The sequence below is a fragment of the Portunus trituberculatus genome, chromosome 47 (assembly GCF_017591435.1).
Source record: "Portunus trituberculatus isolate SZX2019 chromosome 47, ASM1759143v1, whole genome shotgun sequence".
Taxonomy (NCBI): domain Eukaryota; kingdom Metazoa; phylum Arthropoda; class Malacostraca; order Decapoda; family Portunidae; genus Portunus; species Portunus trituberculatus.
In genome coordinates this window covers 22,362,254-22,379,675 of record NC_059301.1, presented here as the reverse complement: position 1 = coordinate 22,379,675, position 17,422 = coordinate 22,362,254, and the positions used below count along the sequence as shown (strand labels likewise).

The 17,422-nt window shown below is 41.6% G+C and overlaps 1 protein-coding gene across 1 annotated transcript in view; it reads left to right on the top strand.

Moving 5' to 3' along the window:
* The first annotated feature begins 343 nt into the window (after positions 1-343).
* LOC123520620 overlaps positions 344-17,422 on the top strand; it is a 462,153-nt gene continuing 445,074 nt past the window's right edge. Inside the window, exon 1 of the mRNA XM_045283064.1 lies at positions 344-703. The gene's annotated coding sequence lies outside the window, so the exon portion shown is untranslated. The remainder of the gene's footprint in view (positions 704-17,422) is intronic.

Below are 17,422 nucleotides of genomic sequence, written 5' to 3'. Positions count from 1 at the left end.
ACAGGCAACAAAACACAACAGTCATGCACCCTCCTGGCCACACACAAGAGCCACACCCCTGGAGACCACATGACTTGCAGCACTATCACAGCAAAACAGCAGCCGGCGCAGCACGATACAGTCCCACGGCGGCACCAGCATCGTCTCCATCCTCACTACAATAAGCACAATCAGCACAACAATACAACAATCTCTACACCACCGACACAAGCATTCATCGTGCGTGCAAAGGCGTGGAAGGAAAGCAGGGAGAGAGGAGCGTGATAGGGTGCGAGTGAGAGGAGCCGGGAAGGGAGACAGGGAGTGGGAGGCGTTGTGAGTTGGTCAGTTGGGCGTCGTCAGCGGCCGCGTTCGCACTGTTCAGTCGAGGCAGCAGCGGCGCGCCACCTGCCGTCACAACTTTGTCGTGACCTCCTCCACACCTTCCCAGTTTGCCTTAGCTCCCCAGAGACAAGTACACACCTTTTGTGATCAATAAATGGTCTGTATATTAACTTGAATTATACACAGTGGTACTTTATTTTCACATTTTCATTTTGGTCTCGCGTTTCGGTCCCGCCAGCGCACCGCCGCCTCGCGCCTCGCGGTGGCCTGGTGGTGACGCAACTTTTCTTAATTTCTGTCAAGTCTGATTCGCCTGGAGACCTCCTCGCCTGCCTCAAAGGAAGACAAGTGGAATCTGCTGCACTCCTCAAGACATCAGGTAGGTAGATGTTGGTGGCTGACATCACAGTACAGAATTAATGGTGGTGATGTGGGTGGTGGTGGTGGGATGGGGGCGTACAGTGTTCCACTAAAAACATTACTGCTTTTTAGTATACAGAGGTGAGACACATAGCAATGACTGAAGACAATATAGATAATATAGATTTTCTACCCAAATGGCAATGGTGATGAAGACTTGGATGGTGGGGGGTAGGATAGGAGGGGGGGTAAGAGATGCACACTACTGGCGACATTTCTTAATTTTAGTGAATTGAAATAAGGTACTTCAGTGTCTCTCAGGACTGTACTATCTTCTCGTTCAAACGACGATAGACTGAACTTGCAAGAAACGCCACGAGAAGCAATGAAGTAATTAAAAAAGTAAAGCATGTCCTTCCCACCAAAGAAGTTTACGGATTAATTTTTTACTTATTGATGCTAATTACACTCATTTGCTGCTGACTGATGAGTTCTACACGCAAACAAGCCACAGAAAAACGACTTCAGACTTCACTAACACCTGTGTGATTCCCGAGGTTGTCTGTTCTTGAACCATAATTTCTGAGGTATAGTGAACAGGTATTCCATTCATGTATCTCTTGAACACCTCCGTGAAAACCCTGGATGCTTCACTTGACTGATGTCGTACGTGAATTTAAAGCGAATGTGTAACACGTAAGTGACTTTAAGCTACTGGAAAAAAAGAGATCAGGGATTGCTTAAGTAGCTCTGGGACATCGAGGTAGGGGAATTGGCGGTCACTTGAACGTCTCCTTTTGTTCCTTTGAGGCTTAATTCCTCCGCTGTGAAGTGGAACAATTGGCAACACTCGATACACCATAGAAAATTTTTATAAGCACTTGCAAGAAAGAAAATGGATTCAAAGAACATAATTTTCAACGCCCACCATATTTCACGTTTCGAGGTAGGTGTGGAACAAAAGGGTATAATATTGTTTTGAGGTGAGAGTGAAGGAAGGTATAACGAATAGGAGAGAAGGGCTTAGGGAAGGAGAATCTGTACACATGAAAGTCGTATTTCTAGTATGCATCTGAAGGAGTAGGTTCATTAAATACTTCAGCTCGTCTTTAGAATAATGAAAAAATCATGTTCTTATATACATCAGAAGAAAGAGTATGCGCATGCACGGCTTTAACTCTTCTATAGGCTGAGGTAAAGCATTAGGCATATCGACAGCACCATCACCAAGAACAGGCCCGTGGTGTTGTTGGGTGGGCGGGAGGGTGCGTAGGTGGGCGGGTGGGGGTCTTTCCGTTGCTGGTGCTCTGAGTGCTCGCTTCTGGTCATTAGCGAGGCGGAAAACTGCCGAGCTGAAGTGACACACAGTAATATCTGAGTGAAATTATCGCCGTTTTTTGAAAAGGAGATGAAGACTTAATGAAGTAAAAAATTAGCATATGATTCTGTCTGTTTGTCTGTATCCTGTCTGTCCTCATATCTCTCTCTCTCTCTCTCTCTCTCTCTCTCTCTCTCTCAACAGAACAATGGACGTTAACGACAACTTTCGCTTTGCCAAAACTTAACGCCGTGATATCTAACTATAATGTGTTTAGTTTGGAATCAAAACATCATCTTTTGAACCAATCACTTCACTGATGAATGAAAAACAAAATGCTGAGGATCGAATTAGCAATCAAATTTCCATCAGGTTAAAACGTCTTGCACGTGATGGAAGTTAGATTGCAGGGAAAATAAGAGGAAACGACTACGCTTGTTTAAGTAGTGCTGAGTCATTATCTGAAGTGAAGATCCCTCGACGATGGTTCTCTGACCGGTTCCTGAAAGTTGTTTGCCGCGGAATAACGAGAATCACGCGCGATAACAAACGGCAACAGACTCTGATCTTCGCTTGTGCTGTCTGATTGCATTACGCCGCACTAACATCTCCAGGAAGGGAGTTACCATTCGAGGAAATCTGGTGATTAGGAAAGCAACCACAATTACTCACGGTATCATATCAAGAAGATTTTCGCTCTTGACCTGTTCAGCACTCAGAAAAATATATCACTATTAAACATTTCTTATTAGGAACGCAGCTATAAAAATAAATTCCTCATATCGGGAATGTTTTTTGTTCCTTACTTGCTCAGGACTCGGAAAAATATATACGAAACAACTACACATTTTTGTCCTTCATCCCTTCCACTACTGAGGCTTTTGTGTTTGACCTCTTCAATATTGGGACACATTTCCACCTTGAGAGTTGTGTACGTTTAGACCATTGTATTGACATTAGGAAGAGTCTATGGAGATCAGAAGATTAGTGGCCACAATCTTCACTATTTCAATCCCCCCCCACATAAGTTTCTGAAGCTGTTTAAAATCACGAAATAGAAAGCAGAATGAAAATGGAAACGCGTCATGTTACTCAAGGGATTAATAAAGCGATCTGGTGGTGCCGTACTAAAACTTCGGGAAGACACCACTGATGACAAGTAGACAGTGACCGAACAGTTTAGGATCAAATAAATGCATGGAGTTAGATTTCTACTTAATAAAATCATTATAGATTACTTGAGTGAAATAATGAATCCTAATCATTAAATAACAAATAATGAAAAGTGAGAGTCGAGCATTTGAAAGACACCTCGCGGAAGACGAAAGGAAGGAGATGATATAACTGTTCAAACCAAGAAGTGGCAGTAATTAGAATTTTGCTGAGTAAAATAGCTTGCTCAAATGAGATAGCCATTATACAACAAAGGACTGAAATGGAAGAGTTGAATCCATTACACAAAGAGAGAACTGCAATGTGAGAACTACGGACATCAAATAGCAAAAGACACAAATACGAGTGCACATACCATTGAAATACGAGTCACCACATCACGAAAGACGGAAATGCAGTAGATAAGCATGCAAAACGAAAATGCAGTCCTTCGCTTTGCCTGAAAACCCGTGTAATGAAGGATACGGCCTTCCTGTAAGTACTGAGCGCTGAAGAGCAATATGTAAAGCGACAAAGCGGCGTGGCTGAGTAGTGGTGTGTGTTTGGTGCCATTTTTAATGCAAGCTCCTGGATCACTCTCCTGCTCCTGCTGCTGCTGCTGCTGTTCCCTGATGCTCCTCGGCTGCCAAGTTTTAACGGGCATTTTTTTTTTCTCTTTTTTTGATAAGAACGCATCCTGCTGTGAAACTATTTGTCAGAGGGTTTTTTTTTTTTCCCTCTCCGTTTTCTTCCTGTATCGCTTTGTTTGTTTGAGAGGGTTTACTGATGAGAGAGAGAGAGAGAGAGAGAGAGAGAGAGAGAGAGAGAGAGAGAGAGAGAGAGAGAGAGAGAGAGAGAGAATTTCACATACACACAGACTGATATGAGCACTGAAAATTCTTGTAGATGATTGTCTCTCTCTCTCTCTCTCTCTCTCTCTCTCTCTCTATCCTGAAGCTCATAATTATGGTGGTGCCTCAGCAACTTATACATCTATTTTCCTATCATTTCTTCCCAAGAATTAATCAAAAAAAAAAAACGTAATGAATCTCTGAACCTTGAAATCTAATTAATGAACGTCTATGGTCCTTTAACAAGCTGAGATTCGTACCGTAATAACAATAAGACGGTGCTAATTAATACTTCTAATTTAAGATCAGTCTAGGTATTCATCTCTACTTGTATAGAGTTTAGGTATGGCTATGTTACTGACTTTCGTATTCCTAATTAAACTTTTTTTATTTTCACACCTGGATGACTATTTTCAAAGGCTTCAAAGACGAGGTATAGCTATGTTATTAACTTTTGTGTTCTATATTAAACTTTTATTTGCATATTAGTTTTTTTTTTTTAAAGACTGCAAAGGTTTTAAGTACAATTATTACCACTTTATTACTAGAACCACATCAACTTTCACCAGAACCTGAAAGATAGATGGCACGGACATTTGAGCGAAAATGACATGGATTTAAGTGATATTCATCCTCACTTCTGTAATGCCCTCGCTATATGTATGCTTGTTATGGACTCTTCTTTCCCTGTGGAATAGAGTCATGATGGAGATTTCATGACCTGCAGTTGTTGGAAAAGAAGTTGCAGGCTTGTTACGGTCTACTTTAAGCACGCTAATTACCGTGTCTTTTTACCTGCACCTGTAAGAAATAATGAAGGATCAGATTTGTCATCGAGACTTCTTTACGTATACTTAAAATAAAATTCTAGCATAAGCTTATTATCGAATTCCTTTCTTTCTAATTAAAGTTTGTGAGACATGCTTGTTATCGAGTATTCTTAATAAGTTTTAAAGGAAAATTTTTCTTCCACGCAGCCAAACTTAGAGCAAAAGCTTTATTCGAGATATTGTCCAGGAAAATAACAAAGACGAAGAACAGGCTAAACATTTCGCGTTGGAATTCTTAAACGATTTACTCTCACCAAGACAATCCTCTACAGACACAAACACTATCCTCGAGAATGTTTGTCTTGTTCGTGACGTGGGAATCCTTGTTAAACGATCATTAACAACATGAAAACCTCTGACACGTACAGCCTCAGCCCGAATAACTTTCACTACAGCCAGTTATATTTAAGAGATGAGACAAAGAAATATGTAAGAATACTGACTTTCAAATGGTTACATATAAAATTCACCAGCTCCTCACTTTTCTCCCTCTCTCTCTCTCTCTCTCTCTCTCTCTCTCTCTCTCTCTCATCAATAACTAGCACGTGCCAGTCAAAAAGCCATCTAGTAACTGCATAAAGACTGCATCTGTTCACTGCAACGACGAGTGCATGTACTGTCAACACTGAATATTTCATCTACTACCTCACACATTCAGGCATCAAAGGAAGCTAGGTTGATTCATGGGACGCATTTTTAACAGCTGGAGAACTGTGGGAGGAATATTTGCTGCGATGGAAAGGAAAAGAAAAGGGAGATTGTCCAAAGAAGAATGTTTGCCAGGAAGAATTGATGGAAGGAAAAGGGAGAGAGGTCGACCAGGAATGTTTGCTCGCCAGAATTGATGGGAAGAAATAGAGAGATGAATGGATCAAGAAAGAATGTCTGTTGAGAAGAATTTAGAGAGAGAGAGAGAGAGAGAGAGAGAGAGAGAGAGAGAGAGAGAGAGAGAGAGAGAGAGAGAGAGAGAGAGAGAGAGAGAGAGAGAGAGAGAGAGAGAGAGAGAGAGAGAGAGAGAGAGAGAGAGAGAGAGAGAGAGAGAGAGAGAGAGAGAGAGAGAGAGAGAGAGAGAGAGAGAGAGAGAGAGAGAGAGAGAGAGAGAATACAAAAAAAACAACCCATTACTCACATAAACTTGATTCCATACGCTGCATCTCTCTACGAAATATTAAAACACACATTTACGCTCACGAGCAACAGAAGACTACAATGTTGCAGGAAGACAAAACGAGATAAACACTTCACAGACACAGCCATAATGGGAGGTGAAGTTTGCCGCCACATCGTCTCAGGTTTGACATGTAGGATCTCTTTTGCCTCGAGTCACCTTACAAATTTGCCTAATCAGACGATATAAAAACAGAGAGAAGTTGTCTACCATGATTTCAGGGATGGATTTTCGATTTTTTATCCTTCCTGGTACGTACGTGTTTTTCAATGCAATATTACAGAGATTCTTCACTTGGATCGCATTATCTTGACAGTGTGTTGTGAATTATTCTTATCTCTGCATGGCTAGGGAAGGAGAAATTTCATGAGGAGTTTGTTTCTGTTTCAATTATGTACAGGAGTGCGTAGCTGGATGGGAATGGGGAGAGGAGGAATATTCGACGTCTTGAGGTTGTCTGAATATTTACACACTACATCTGGTCTTGCATTTCTCCGCGGCTTCTACGTAATTACTTGTCACTCATCAGTCCTAGTCAGCGGTTCTCCATCTCAGGAGCATCACCTACCTGCCTCTCACAATACTGAAGAAAACGGTGTATATGGTGAATGTATACATGTGTTTATGTTATGGAAGGGTTCCAAAATACAAAAGAAACACCATTGTGATGTTGAGAGGAATCCTGCATCAAGATCACCACCTGTTACACTACCAACGCCCCTAAACAATGACAACAATGATGGTCTACAAAGCTGCCACAAACAGTTACCAAGCTCTCCACGGACGAGTATGCATGTAGAGCTTAACTACGGATAACGGTGGTGTTTTTATATCCTTTCCTTTCTTTATTACGTGGTCACTGGTCATCGCCTTTAATCATCGCCTTGAACAAGTACCCAATTTCAAAACTCAGTGGTAATCATTCAAATTTCAGTGGTAATCATAAAGCATTACGTATTCCATATATATTTCTTTACACGAAGCCTCACGAATTTTTTGCAATAGAACACGTGTAAAAGAAATGCGTAGATAGATCAATAAATAATCAGACATTTATCCCATTCTTTTGGCTAACTCTCTGTTCGGGAACTGGCATCTCAGTGGGCTTTTTTATTTATTTAACCACATGTTGCTTTTGCCCAGTTTTTCCCCTCTTGCATAAAAAAACCCACCCACGTTAGGAGAGGTACAGAGCAGCCGTGTCAGAGGAATCAGTGTCCTGTTTGGTTTTCCATGAGTGACTGCTACCGTTGTGATATTGTCAGATCCACCATCGCCTGGCCCTCACCTTTAAACACACCGCTGCTATTGCGATTAGTCTTGAATGAAACTTTTATCTGACTACAGTTTATTTCGAAGTTTGTATCCACGTCTTCTACAGCATCATGGTTTGGTAGCGACATGTTTACCTCGCTTGTTTGGACGCTGTGAAAGGAAGCTATCAGAAGTAAAGCACCTGGGATAAGGCTTCCTTGGTGTCTCCCTGATGCTGGTTGCTGCGGAGTTACACAGCATTCACAAGACGAACAAACACCAACAAGCCTCAAGATAATCCAGTGGTCTGTTCTGTGGCTCCACTACGCAGCGCTTCTTGCTTCTGAGAGTTTCGTTCCTTGTTTTTATCTTATTCAGTATCACACACATTTTTTTTTTACTACCTAAGAATTCTAGTTGGGATATACCACCACACATTTCAATACCTTGCAAAATTGTGGTCAGGCAAGAGAGAGAGGGAACTGAATAAAAAATTAGGACATGTACGAACATTTAATTGACTGTTCTGACTTTCCACATATTCTGTTAGCAAAATTAAAGCTTAGCACGAAAAACAATCGGTGTCGTCAGATTTGTGCTTGTGTTTTGCTCGCTCTTGTCCTTTTTCAAGCCATTACGCGCGATTACACCATTGGCTCACACTCAGCCGGCAAAAATTTCATAGCTGTGCTTATATAAATTAATCTTTCTTACTACGGTTCATGACTGTTGTACTGAGAGAGAGAGAGAGAGAGAGAGAGAGAGAGAGAGAGAGAGAGAGAGAGAGAGAGAGAGAGAGAGAGAGAGAGAGAGAGAGAGAGAGAGAGAGAGAGAGAGAGAGAGAGAGAGAGAGAGAACACAAACACACGCATAACAAGAGAGAGAAACTGAGACTAACGCAAACAGACAAACTGACAAACAGGAAAGGGAGAGAGGAAGAGGACGTGATACTGTAACATACATAGACAGGCAAAAAGGACATAGAGACATACAGACACACGGACAGAAAGCAGGATCCTGAGTGCAGGATAATTATGTTCCAGCGAAGGACGCTCTGGGGATCACCTCGTACAGACAAAGGACTGCTCTAGGAAGGCTTGGACAAGGAGGAGGGGAGGGAGGGAAGGAGGGCTTTGGTAGAGAGAGAAGGGGGCAAGGAAACACTGGCTCTCCTCCTCGTTCGACTGCATCTTGTGTCGGATACAAACAGATGTCTCAGTTCACATATCGGCAACTTCTGCTGCGATGTCTTTGTCTGTTAGTGTTTGCGCAAGTTAGGTAAAGATGCATGAGGAATAAAAGAAGAACAGGTCAACTCTCTCTCTCTCTCTCTCTCTCTCTCTCTCTCTCTCTCTCTCTCTCTCTCAACGGTTTGATGCGAAAAAAATTTCTAGCTTTCATCCAAGGATATGTTTGAAGCACTTATGATAATGATATAGAGATAGTCGTTTCTTTCTCTCTCTCTCTCTCTCTCTCTCTCTCTCTCTCTCTCTCTCTCTCTCTCTCTCTCTCTCTCTCACACACACACAAACAGCCTCCTTAAGGCCAACATGCTTACTGCTATCTATTCTTCCTTAGTGTTCCCTTGTGGCGTTTTAAAGCTACAGAAGGTGAAGGGAGGTTAAGCTCAAGCTGGATACAAGTGTTCCTTTCAGTCACTTTAACTTCCCCAGGTCAAGCAAGAATTATCGAACACCTCACAGGGGATGGAAAAGGCACGTAGAAAATGGATAAGGTTCCAACTGGTAATTTTTATCTCTATTTGTTTTTATCTACATTCGTGATTGTCAAAGGATCCTAAATAGAAACAACACTGTAGTAACATTGTAGTAATACTCGTTCATCACCTCAGTATATTACATTGGAGTACTTTTTTTTGAGTTTGGAGCCATGGTAATGATAAAACTAATAATAATACTGCTAATAATAAAAAAAAATAATGATAATAATAGTAACGGTAATGCTAATACTAATAACAGGTAATGCAGATTCTCATACACTACCTGCTGATTTAGAGCTGGAGTAAATCACGTAAGGATTATTCTGTACGGGAAGGGCCAATTCCACGCTGGTCTGGCCGGGAATGAACGGGAATTGCCTACGTGTGTGTGTGTGTGTGTGTGTGTGTGAAAGGCCGTGGGTGGGTGGGTGGATGGGTGGGTAGTGATGGAACTGTATAGCCATGGTAAGGGAGAGTAGTAATTAGGATGTATTGGTGAAGGTTTGTGTTGGGAGCGGCTTAGTGAGTGGATGTGTTCATGGCGAGGATGTGTCAGTATGCGTGTCGTGGTGAAGTGGTGGTGGTGGTGTGGTGTTGTGGTGGTGGCAGTGGTGGTGGTGTATGTTGTGGTGGTGGCAGCAGAATTATGTAGTGTACACCGTTCAATATGAGATGAGTGTCTTGTTGTGCCAGTGCGTGTGTGTGTGTGTGTGTGTGTGTGTGTGTGTGTGTGTGTGTGTGTGTGTGTGTGTGTGTGTGTGTGTGTGTGTGTGTGTGTGTGTGTGTGTGTGTGTGTGTGGATGTCTGTCTACCTACGTGTCTGTCTGTCTGTTTTCTTGTCTATTTGTCTATCTGTATGTTTGTATGTCTGGTGTATTTTCCAACATAACAAATAGCTAAACATTTCCACCAAGAAAAAAATAAATAAATAAAGCAAAATCACAAACTAAAACAAGATCAACACACCTTTTTCCTCTCTTAATTAACCTACATTGAACACCAAGGAAAATAAATAACCCAAACACATTAACATACCAGAAGAGAGAGAGAGAGAGAGAGAGAGAGAGAGAGAGAGAGAGAGAGAGAGAGAGAGAGAGAGAGAGAGAGAGAGAGAGAGAAACGAACCCAGCAGAGTAAACGAAACCAAACCATCGCCATCACACACTCAAGGATGCAGGAATAAAACCACGAAATATTTAACCTGGCACCTTAAAGCAACAGAGACCATATCCACCCGGCTGACGAGGCTGACGTGGTGCCCTCAATGGTAAGCTCTCCCTTTATCGAGTCCTGAGCACCTTGAACCCTTGCATCCCACCCTAAGCGAGATTGGCGATACTCCATAAGATACTGAGACGGGGCTTTCTTAGTACAGGGAGGCGAGATGTAGTGTTTCTCAGCACAGGTGGTGAAGGAGGAAGTCTCAGGTGAGCTCTTTAATCCCCATAAGCACATGAATCTTCCAACTTCCTATGATTTGGCTTCATTCAAGAGGGAGGTTTCAAGACAACTGTTCCTATCCTTGGGCTAATTCCATCGGCTCTATAAGGAGACTGGCAACTGAGAGGGCCTTTTTTCTTTATATTTTTGTTGCCCTTGGCCAATCCTCCACTCTTATATATAAAAAAAAAAAGGTTTAGATTATACTTTCCAAACGTCACTACTGAGAGGAAATTGAATTTTGATACTTTTAAATTTGAAGTCCGTGTTATTATTTATCCATTAATGTATTTATTTGTCCCTGTACTCGTATATCGCCGTAATCTCAGCTCAATACCACGCAAAGGCGCTCAAATATCAGGCGTTGCTCTGTCATCAATCAGGAGTCAAAGAGTTAATAATACATTCAGATGAGGCAACGGAAATGTCAGGTATGTCGGTGCTCGTTTATTTTTTAAGCTAGTGAGTAGATGAGAGAGAGAGAGAGAGAGAGAGAGAGAGAGAGAGAGAGAGAGAGAGAGAGAGAGAGAGAGAGAGAGAGAGAGAGAGAGAGAGAGAGAGAGAGAAAGAAAGAAAGAGAGACCTACAGGAATGGTGGAATTTTGTCATATTTTCGATTAGCCGATGGTGGAAATATTTTTTTTTTACTTAAGAGAATGTCTGCTCTCTCTCTCTCTCTCTCTCTCTCTCTCTCTCTCTCTCTCTCTCTCTCTCTCTCTCAAAAGACCAGCATTATCATACCAAAGCCGCACGTCAAAACCTACCTATAGCATAAATTGAACCTCCTGCACAGAACTGGACAGCTTCACATGCACTGCCTCCCTTCTTCCCTCTCCCTTCCTCCATCCCCACCTCCCTCCCTTTCCCCTCCCCACTGTCACATAACCGCGACACCTATGACTACATTTTAAGGGTCAGTCAGTCATTCCGGCGGCACGAGTGTTCCTGTTCTTTGGTGCAGTGTTCGGATACGTTCCAACTTTTGTGTATGTTGTCGCTTCTCTCGATCTTTTCTTTTTTTTTTTTAACGAGCTTTTTTTTTTTTTTTTTTCTTTTACTTTTTTTTTTTAACGAGTGCGAGTGTGCTGAGGAAAGAAAAAAAAGTGTTAGTAGGTATGTAGAAAAGAATGGTTTTGTAGAAAAGAAAGTGAATCTGTAGTGGTGTAACATTCTAAACGAGGGAAATAGTAACTGTAGCGGTCAAAAAAAAAAAAAAAAAAAAAAAAAAACAGGGTAAAAAAAAATAGAAAAAGACAAACTAAAAAGGGAAAAGGACCTGTATAAAATCTATCTATCTATCTATCTACTACGCTCTCTGTGACAAAGAATAATATAACTGTAAGTACTTAAAGACGAAAAATTAAAGGATAAACTGTCTTCTCCACTCAACACAAAAAGGAACAATATGTGACGATTGAAGAGAGTGAGAGTAAGAAAGAAAGAAAGGAAAAAGTGTGACAGAGAGACATGGAAAAAAAAGAAAAGACATGACACTCTAGAAATAAAAGAAAGAGAGAAAGAAAAACTATAACTGTAATTCTCGAAACGTGAAAAAAAAGAGAATATGGCTCTTGAAAACGAATTAAGAGAGAGAGAGAGAGAGAGAGAGAGAGAGAGAGAGAGAGAGAGAGAGAGAGAGAGAGAGAGAGAGAGAGAGGATGTGACTCGAAAACGGGAGGAATTAACCTGTAACCCTTCACGACGGGGAAAAATGAATCTCTATTGCTTTACGAGTGGGAAAAAAAAAGTAAACTGTATCGCTCGAATTGAAATACAAAGAAATAATAAAAACAGTGTGTGGAGCTCAAAGGCAGAACAAAAAGTAGTAGAAGGAAAAGAAACCTATCGTATTGCAACACAAGGTGAGGAAAGTGAATTATAACCGCCGTGGTACAGTGGAACCATGCGTGTTTTGGGGTCCGAGGGGTCTCCAAGCGCACGGGTTCGAATCCTGTCCACGGTCCGAGTGTAGGTAGGGCTTCCTCACTTGGGGCAAGGGTGTCCTAGCGGATGGTCGTTGAGATAGGAGGTACCCCAAAAAGTATCTCCTTTAGCCCAGAAATTCCCGTGAAAAAGCTCACATGGTATAAATAAAATAAAAAATGTGGGGAAATGTTGCATGGGAGAAAAAAAAGTGTTATGTATAAATATATGGATTAAAAGAGATACTCCATTGAATGATCGATGGTAGAAAGTAATTACCCCCAAAAAAAAAAAAAAAAAAAAAAGAAAATGGCAGGTGTGAAAATGGTGCGGCTTTTTAAAGGGATACTATGCTAGATTGTGAAGGGATGTAGTAATAGGAAAGGGAGTGAGAGTACTGCTGGTTTCGCTACATGACGGACAACGCATTGAAAAAAATATATATAAAAAAAAAAGGTCATACGTAAAAAAACAAACACACGGAGACAGACACGAAAGTTTTATTATCCACCTGTTGATTAAACCGGACATATCATCTGTTTATTTTTCTCATTTATTTTGCTACACATTCATACCCATAACGTACATTCGTGTCATTTACCCTCTGTGTGTGTGTGTGTGTGTGTGTGTGTGTGTGTGTGTGTGTGTGTGTGTGTGTGTGTGTGTGTGTGTGTGTGTGTGTGTGTGTGTGTGTGTGTGTGTGTGTGTGTGTGTGTGTGTGTGTGTGTGTGTGTGTGTGTGTGTGTGTGTGTGTGTGTGTGTGTGTGTGTGTGTGTGTGTGCGTGTCCAGGTTTAATATCTTTACATCCTTGATATAACGCAACTTGAGTGATGAAAAACAAATTAATTCACTTAGTCAACTAGTAATCACTTTTGGAAATGATCAAAGGTAATGTAGAGTGATTAAATATTTCATCAACTAAAGCGCTGAGAGAGAGAGAGAGAGAGAGAGAGAGAGAGAGAGAGAGAGAGAGAGAGAGAGAGAGAGAGAGAGAGAGAGAGAGAGAGAGAGAGAGAGAGAGAGAGAGAGAGAGAGAGAGAGAGAGAGAGAGAGAGAGAGAGAGAGACTTCCATGACTCCTGCTTTATTCAGTGCCACACAACGCTCTTGGGACACATAGCATCCACACACTCTCTCTATATATACACTGCCTCGGAACACATGGATGAAAACACAATCCAGTCCATTCTTATACACTGACATACACTGACACACACACACACACACACGCACACACACAAACTTGTTCATGTATGTAAGAAGGCCTCTCCTTAAAAATAAGTGAATTGAATAAGAATACATAGAATAACACACACAAAAAAAATAATGATGTAAACAGAAATTCAAGACAAAATTTACTGAAGGTGCTGACACTCTCTACCAATTATACTATTATTTTACCCACTACAACACCTACACCAACACGCCAACACGTGACCCAGCACCTATGCACACTCCTAATAACCATATCCACCCACGCAGCTCGACAATGAGAGTGAGAGCATCGAGGCAACCAGTAACTCACGATAGATACAAGCGAATCAGAAACATCGAACTTCAGTAGCTCAAAAAATAACATGATTCTTTTCGCTCCGCATCAGTGGCCGGAGCACTAATACAGTTGTCGCGTGTTGGTGCGCTACACAAACTACACGGAGAGTGAGTGGAGAGACAAGGCACGGGAAAAGAGAGCAGCTATGTGACTTAACTGGTGCAGGCAAACACACACACACACACACACACACACACACACACACACACACACACACACACACACACACACACACGAATTTACTGAACGGTGAATAAATGTGGTATTTTTTCTTCTTTTGCTGGATTTCATCGTTGATTTTACTATTTTTTTTCGTTATACTTCTCTGTTTACAATACGCACTTATTCTATAAAGACTGAAACACATTAGTGGAGGGAAATACACGTGAATTTACCAGCGGATACTTACAAATACAAGTACCTAACATATTCTTCTCTCCCCCGTGGTTATTTATCTCCTTCCCAATTCATATTTCAGTATCACATATCTATAACACAGAAACTGACACAGTAACGGAAAATAAGCACATGAATTTTACACACCTGTCGATAAACGTGACGGCTACTTTTTTTCTCCTTTTTAAACGCTGGATTTTAGAACCGTTCAATTTGTGTCCGATTCCTCCTTTTCTCTTTCCTTTTCTCTCTTTCTCTCTCATTTAAGCGTCCATTCTGGCTAGTTTTAATTAAAGGTACTGAAGGAGATGGAGGGAAGGAAGTTAAGGTGAATCTGTTCTTTTCCCTTTAATCGTTTTCTATCATTTATGTGTTTTAGTTAGTTTAATTAAAGGCGTTCAAGTTAATGAAAAAAGGGGAATTCAAGGACGAGAGAGAGAGAGAGAGAGAGAGAGAGAGAGAGAGAGAGAGAGAGAGAGAGAGAGAGAGAGAGAGAGAGAGAGAGAGAGAGAGAAAATGACACAGAGAAACAGAGATAGTATAGAATATATTTCCGTCACAACACCGATAACACTTTCCCGGCTGCCTCTCTCACTCGTGTCTGCCTCTCATAACTCACTTTCCTTCATCAATTCCACCTTAGCATCTCAACCAGGAAGAACGAGAGACAGAGAGAGAGAGAGAAAGAGAAAGAGAGAGGGAAAGAGAGATGCGCGCCAGTATTTCACAGTAGAGGGATCAGAACTAGGGTAGGGAGGAAACGGTTTACTGTAGATCATTCCGCATGCATTTTTTCCCGTTTCTCTTTCGTAACGCACTCGGCATGCAAGGAGACGAAGAGAGTAACGAGATGTGAAGGTGAGTTGCGCTGTCCTGTCTGGCTGGGGAGTGATGGATGACTGGATGCATGGATGAATGAGTGAATGAATGGAAGAAAGGAAGGAAGGAAGAGTTATTTCAAAGGGGGAGGAGGAGAAAATTATTGCATAGTGTTTTAGGTATGGTGGAATGAATGAGTGAATGAGTGAGTGAGTGAATAAAGGGAAAGAAGAAAGGAGAGCGGGAGGAAAGGATAAATGAATAAAGGTAGGTGAGGGAGGAGGGAGAGAGGAAATGAATAAACGAATAGGAGAAGGGAGGGAGCAAGAGAACGGGGGAGAGTAGGAGGAATTGGTGAATATACGATGAAAGGAAGAAAGGAAGGAAGAAAGGGAGAACAAGGAAGAAAACTAAATAGCAAAGTAAAAAGAGCAGGAGCAGAATAAAGGAATGGTAAAGGTAAATACAAACTCACGGAACAGTAATTGACGGAAGAAAAGAAAGAAAGAAGGAAGGAAGGAAGGAAGGAAGGAAGGAAGGAAGGAAGCAGGCAAGCAAGGAAGAAAGGAAAGGAAGACGCGAAAGAGAAAGAAAATCGTATAGTAAAAGAGAAAAGAAAAGGTTAGAAAAGAAAAAGAACACTCATAGAAAATAAAATAAAAATGAAAATAAACAGTAATGAGATATAAAGAAAGGAAGGAACGAAAGAAAACACACTCAAGAAGAAAAGAAAGAAAAAAACACAAGAAAACAGAACAGGCTTGGTTTGAAGAAGGGAAAGGAACAAGCAACACATAAGCAAGGTTAGTCACACGCTGCAGTGCTTGGGAGACGAAGCCCGCATTCAAGGCAGTAACAGGAACAGCTCACTCAAGACACCAGAGCCTTCCAGTGCGCCGCGTTTTCCTTGTAATGAGACAGAAGTGGTGCCGCATAACCATCGCTTCGAGTGTAAATTGGAAACTTCAAGCTAGTCAGGGAGTAAATAGGAGAAGCGTGGAGGAGTCTTATGTCCTTGGAGGCTTACAGAGCACGGTAATGAGGAAGAGGTGACAGTATACAGGTAAAGTGGTGTACCTAGTGATTAGGAGTAAGGGACACAGGGATAGGTACACAGAGATAGTGTTGGGAGATATTCTTGGAAGGTTATTTATCATGTCATTGGAAATACGTGAAGACTACAGTGCTAAGGTGTATCTGGAAGCTTAGGAATGTAAGTTACAGTTACGAGTAGGGATTAAGTGAGGATAGTAATGACAGGTGGAAGTTAAGACGATGCTTACCTAGAGGGTGAGGAGGAAGCTAAGACGCAATGCTGAGGTATTTAATATATACAGAAGGCAGTGTATTGAGAGATGTTTCTGCTGGCGGAGGAGCTTAAGAGTCTATTGTGGAGTATCTAGTAATTTACGAGATATATATACCAGCAATAAGAGGAAGAGATGAAGAGAGAATAATGTTGAGAGATGCTCCTAGCGGCTTACAGAACAAATACCCGGATGATAGGATCTGAGAACCTATCATTGCAGTGTTTCCAGCAGTAGAGGACAACACACGCCAAGAGAAAGAAGTCAGTGAAGATAGTTAAAAAGATGTCCGTGGGGGATTTTACGGAACGCATCAGTCGGGAGCAGGTGAGGATTGTGTTGAAGGAGTGTTGACGTAAAATGCAAGGTGGAGGAATGTTAGAGGCCACAGTATTTCGACGCCTCTGTAAGCTGGCCGTGAGAAGCTGCAGTTGTGGTTTGTGACTTTCATCTCTCCGGCAGCAGGGGAGGACGGACAGTGTTGCGTTGAGGGAGTGTTATTGTCATGTAAAATGGGCGGTAAAGGAGCGTTACAGTGCGTGATATTATGGCAAGCTGGTCGTGAAATACAGTACATGTAGTTTAACCCCTTCAGTACTAGGACGCATTTGTACCATGAGTTTGGGGTACAATCAGACGATTTTACTTAAATTAGGAAAGGTCTATGGAGATCAGAAGATTAATGGCCAAAGTCTTCACTAATTCAATCCCGCACATAAGTTTCTGAAGCTGTATCAAATCACCAAATAGTAACCAGAATGAGTATGGAAATGTGTCATGGTACTGAAGAGGTTAAGACTCTCTCTCTCTCTCTCTCTCTCTCTCTCTCTCTCTCTCTCTCTCTCTCTCTCTCTTGGAATAAGGGAGGTGAAAGACAGAAAAAGTTCGCTGTAATATAGATAAGGTAAGCTTGACCTGTGTAACTGAAATAAGTAGCGTCAAATTACTCAGTCTAACATTCCCCTGCGCAAGATTTTATTGTTAAAGCTCCAGTAATATGCGTCTCTC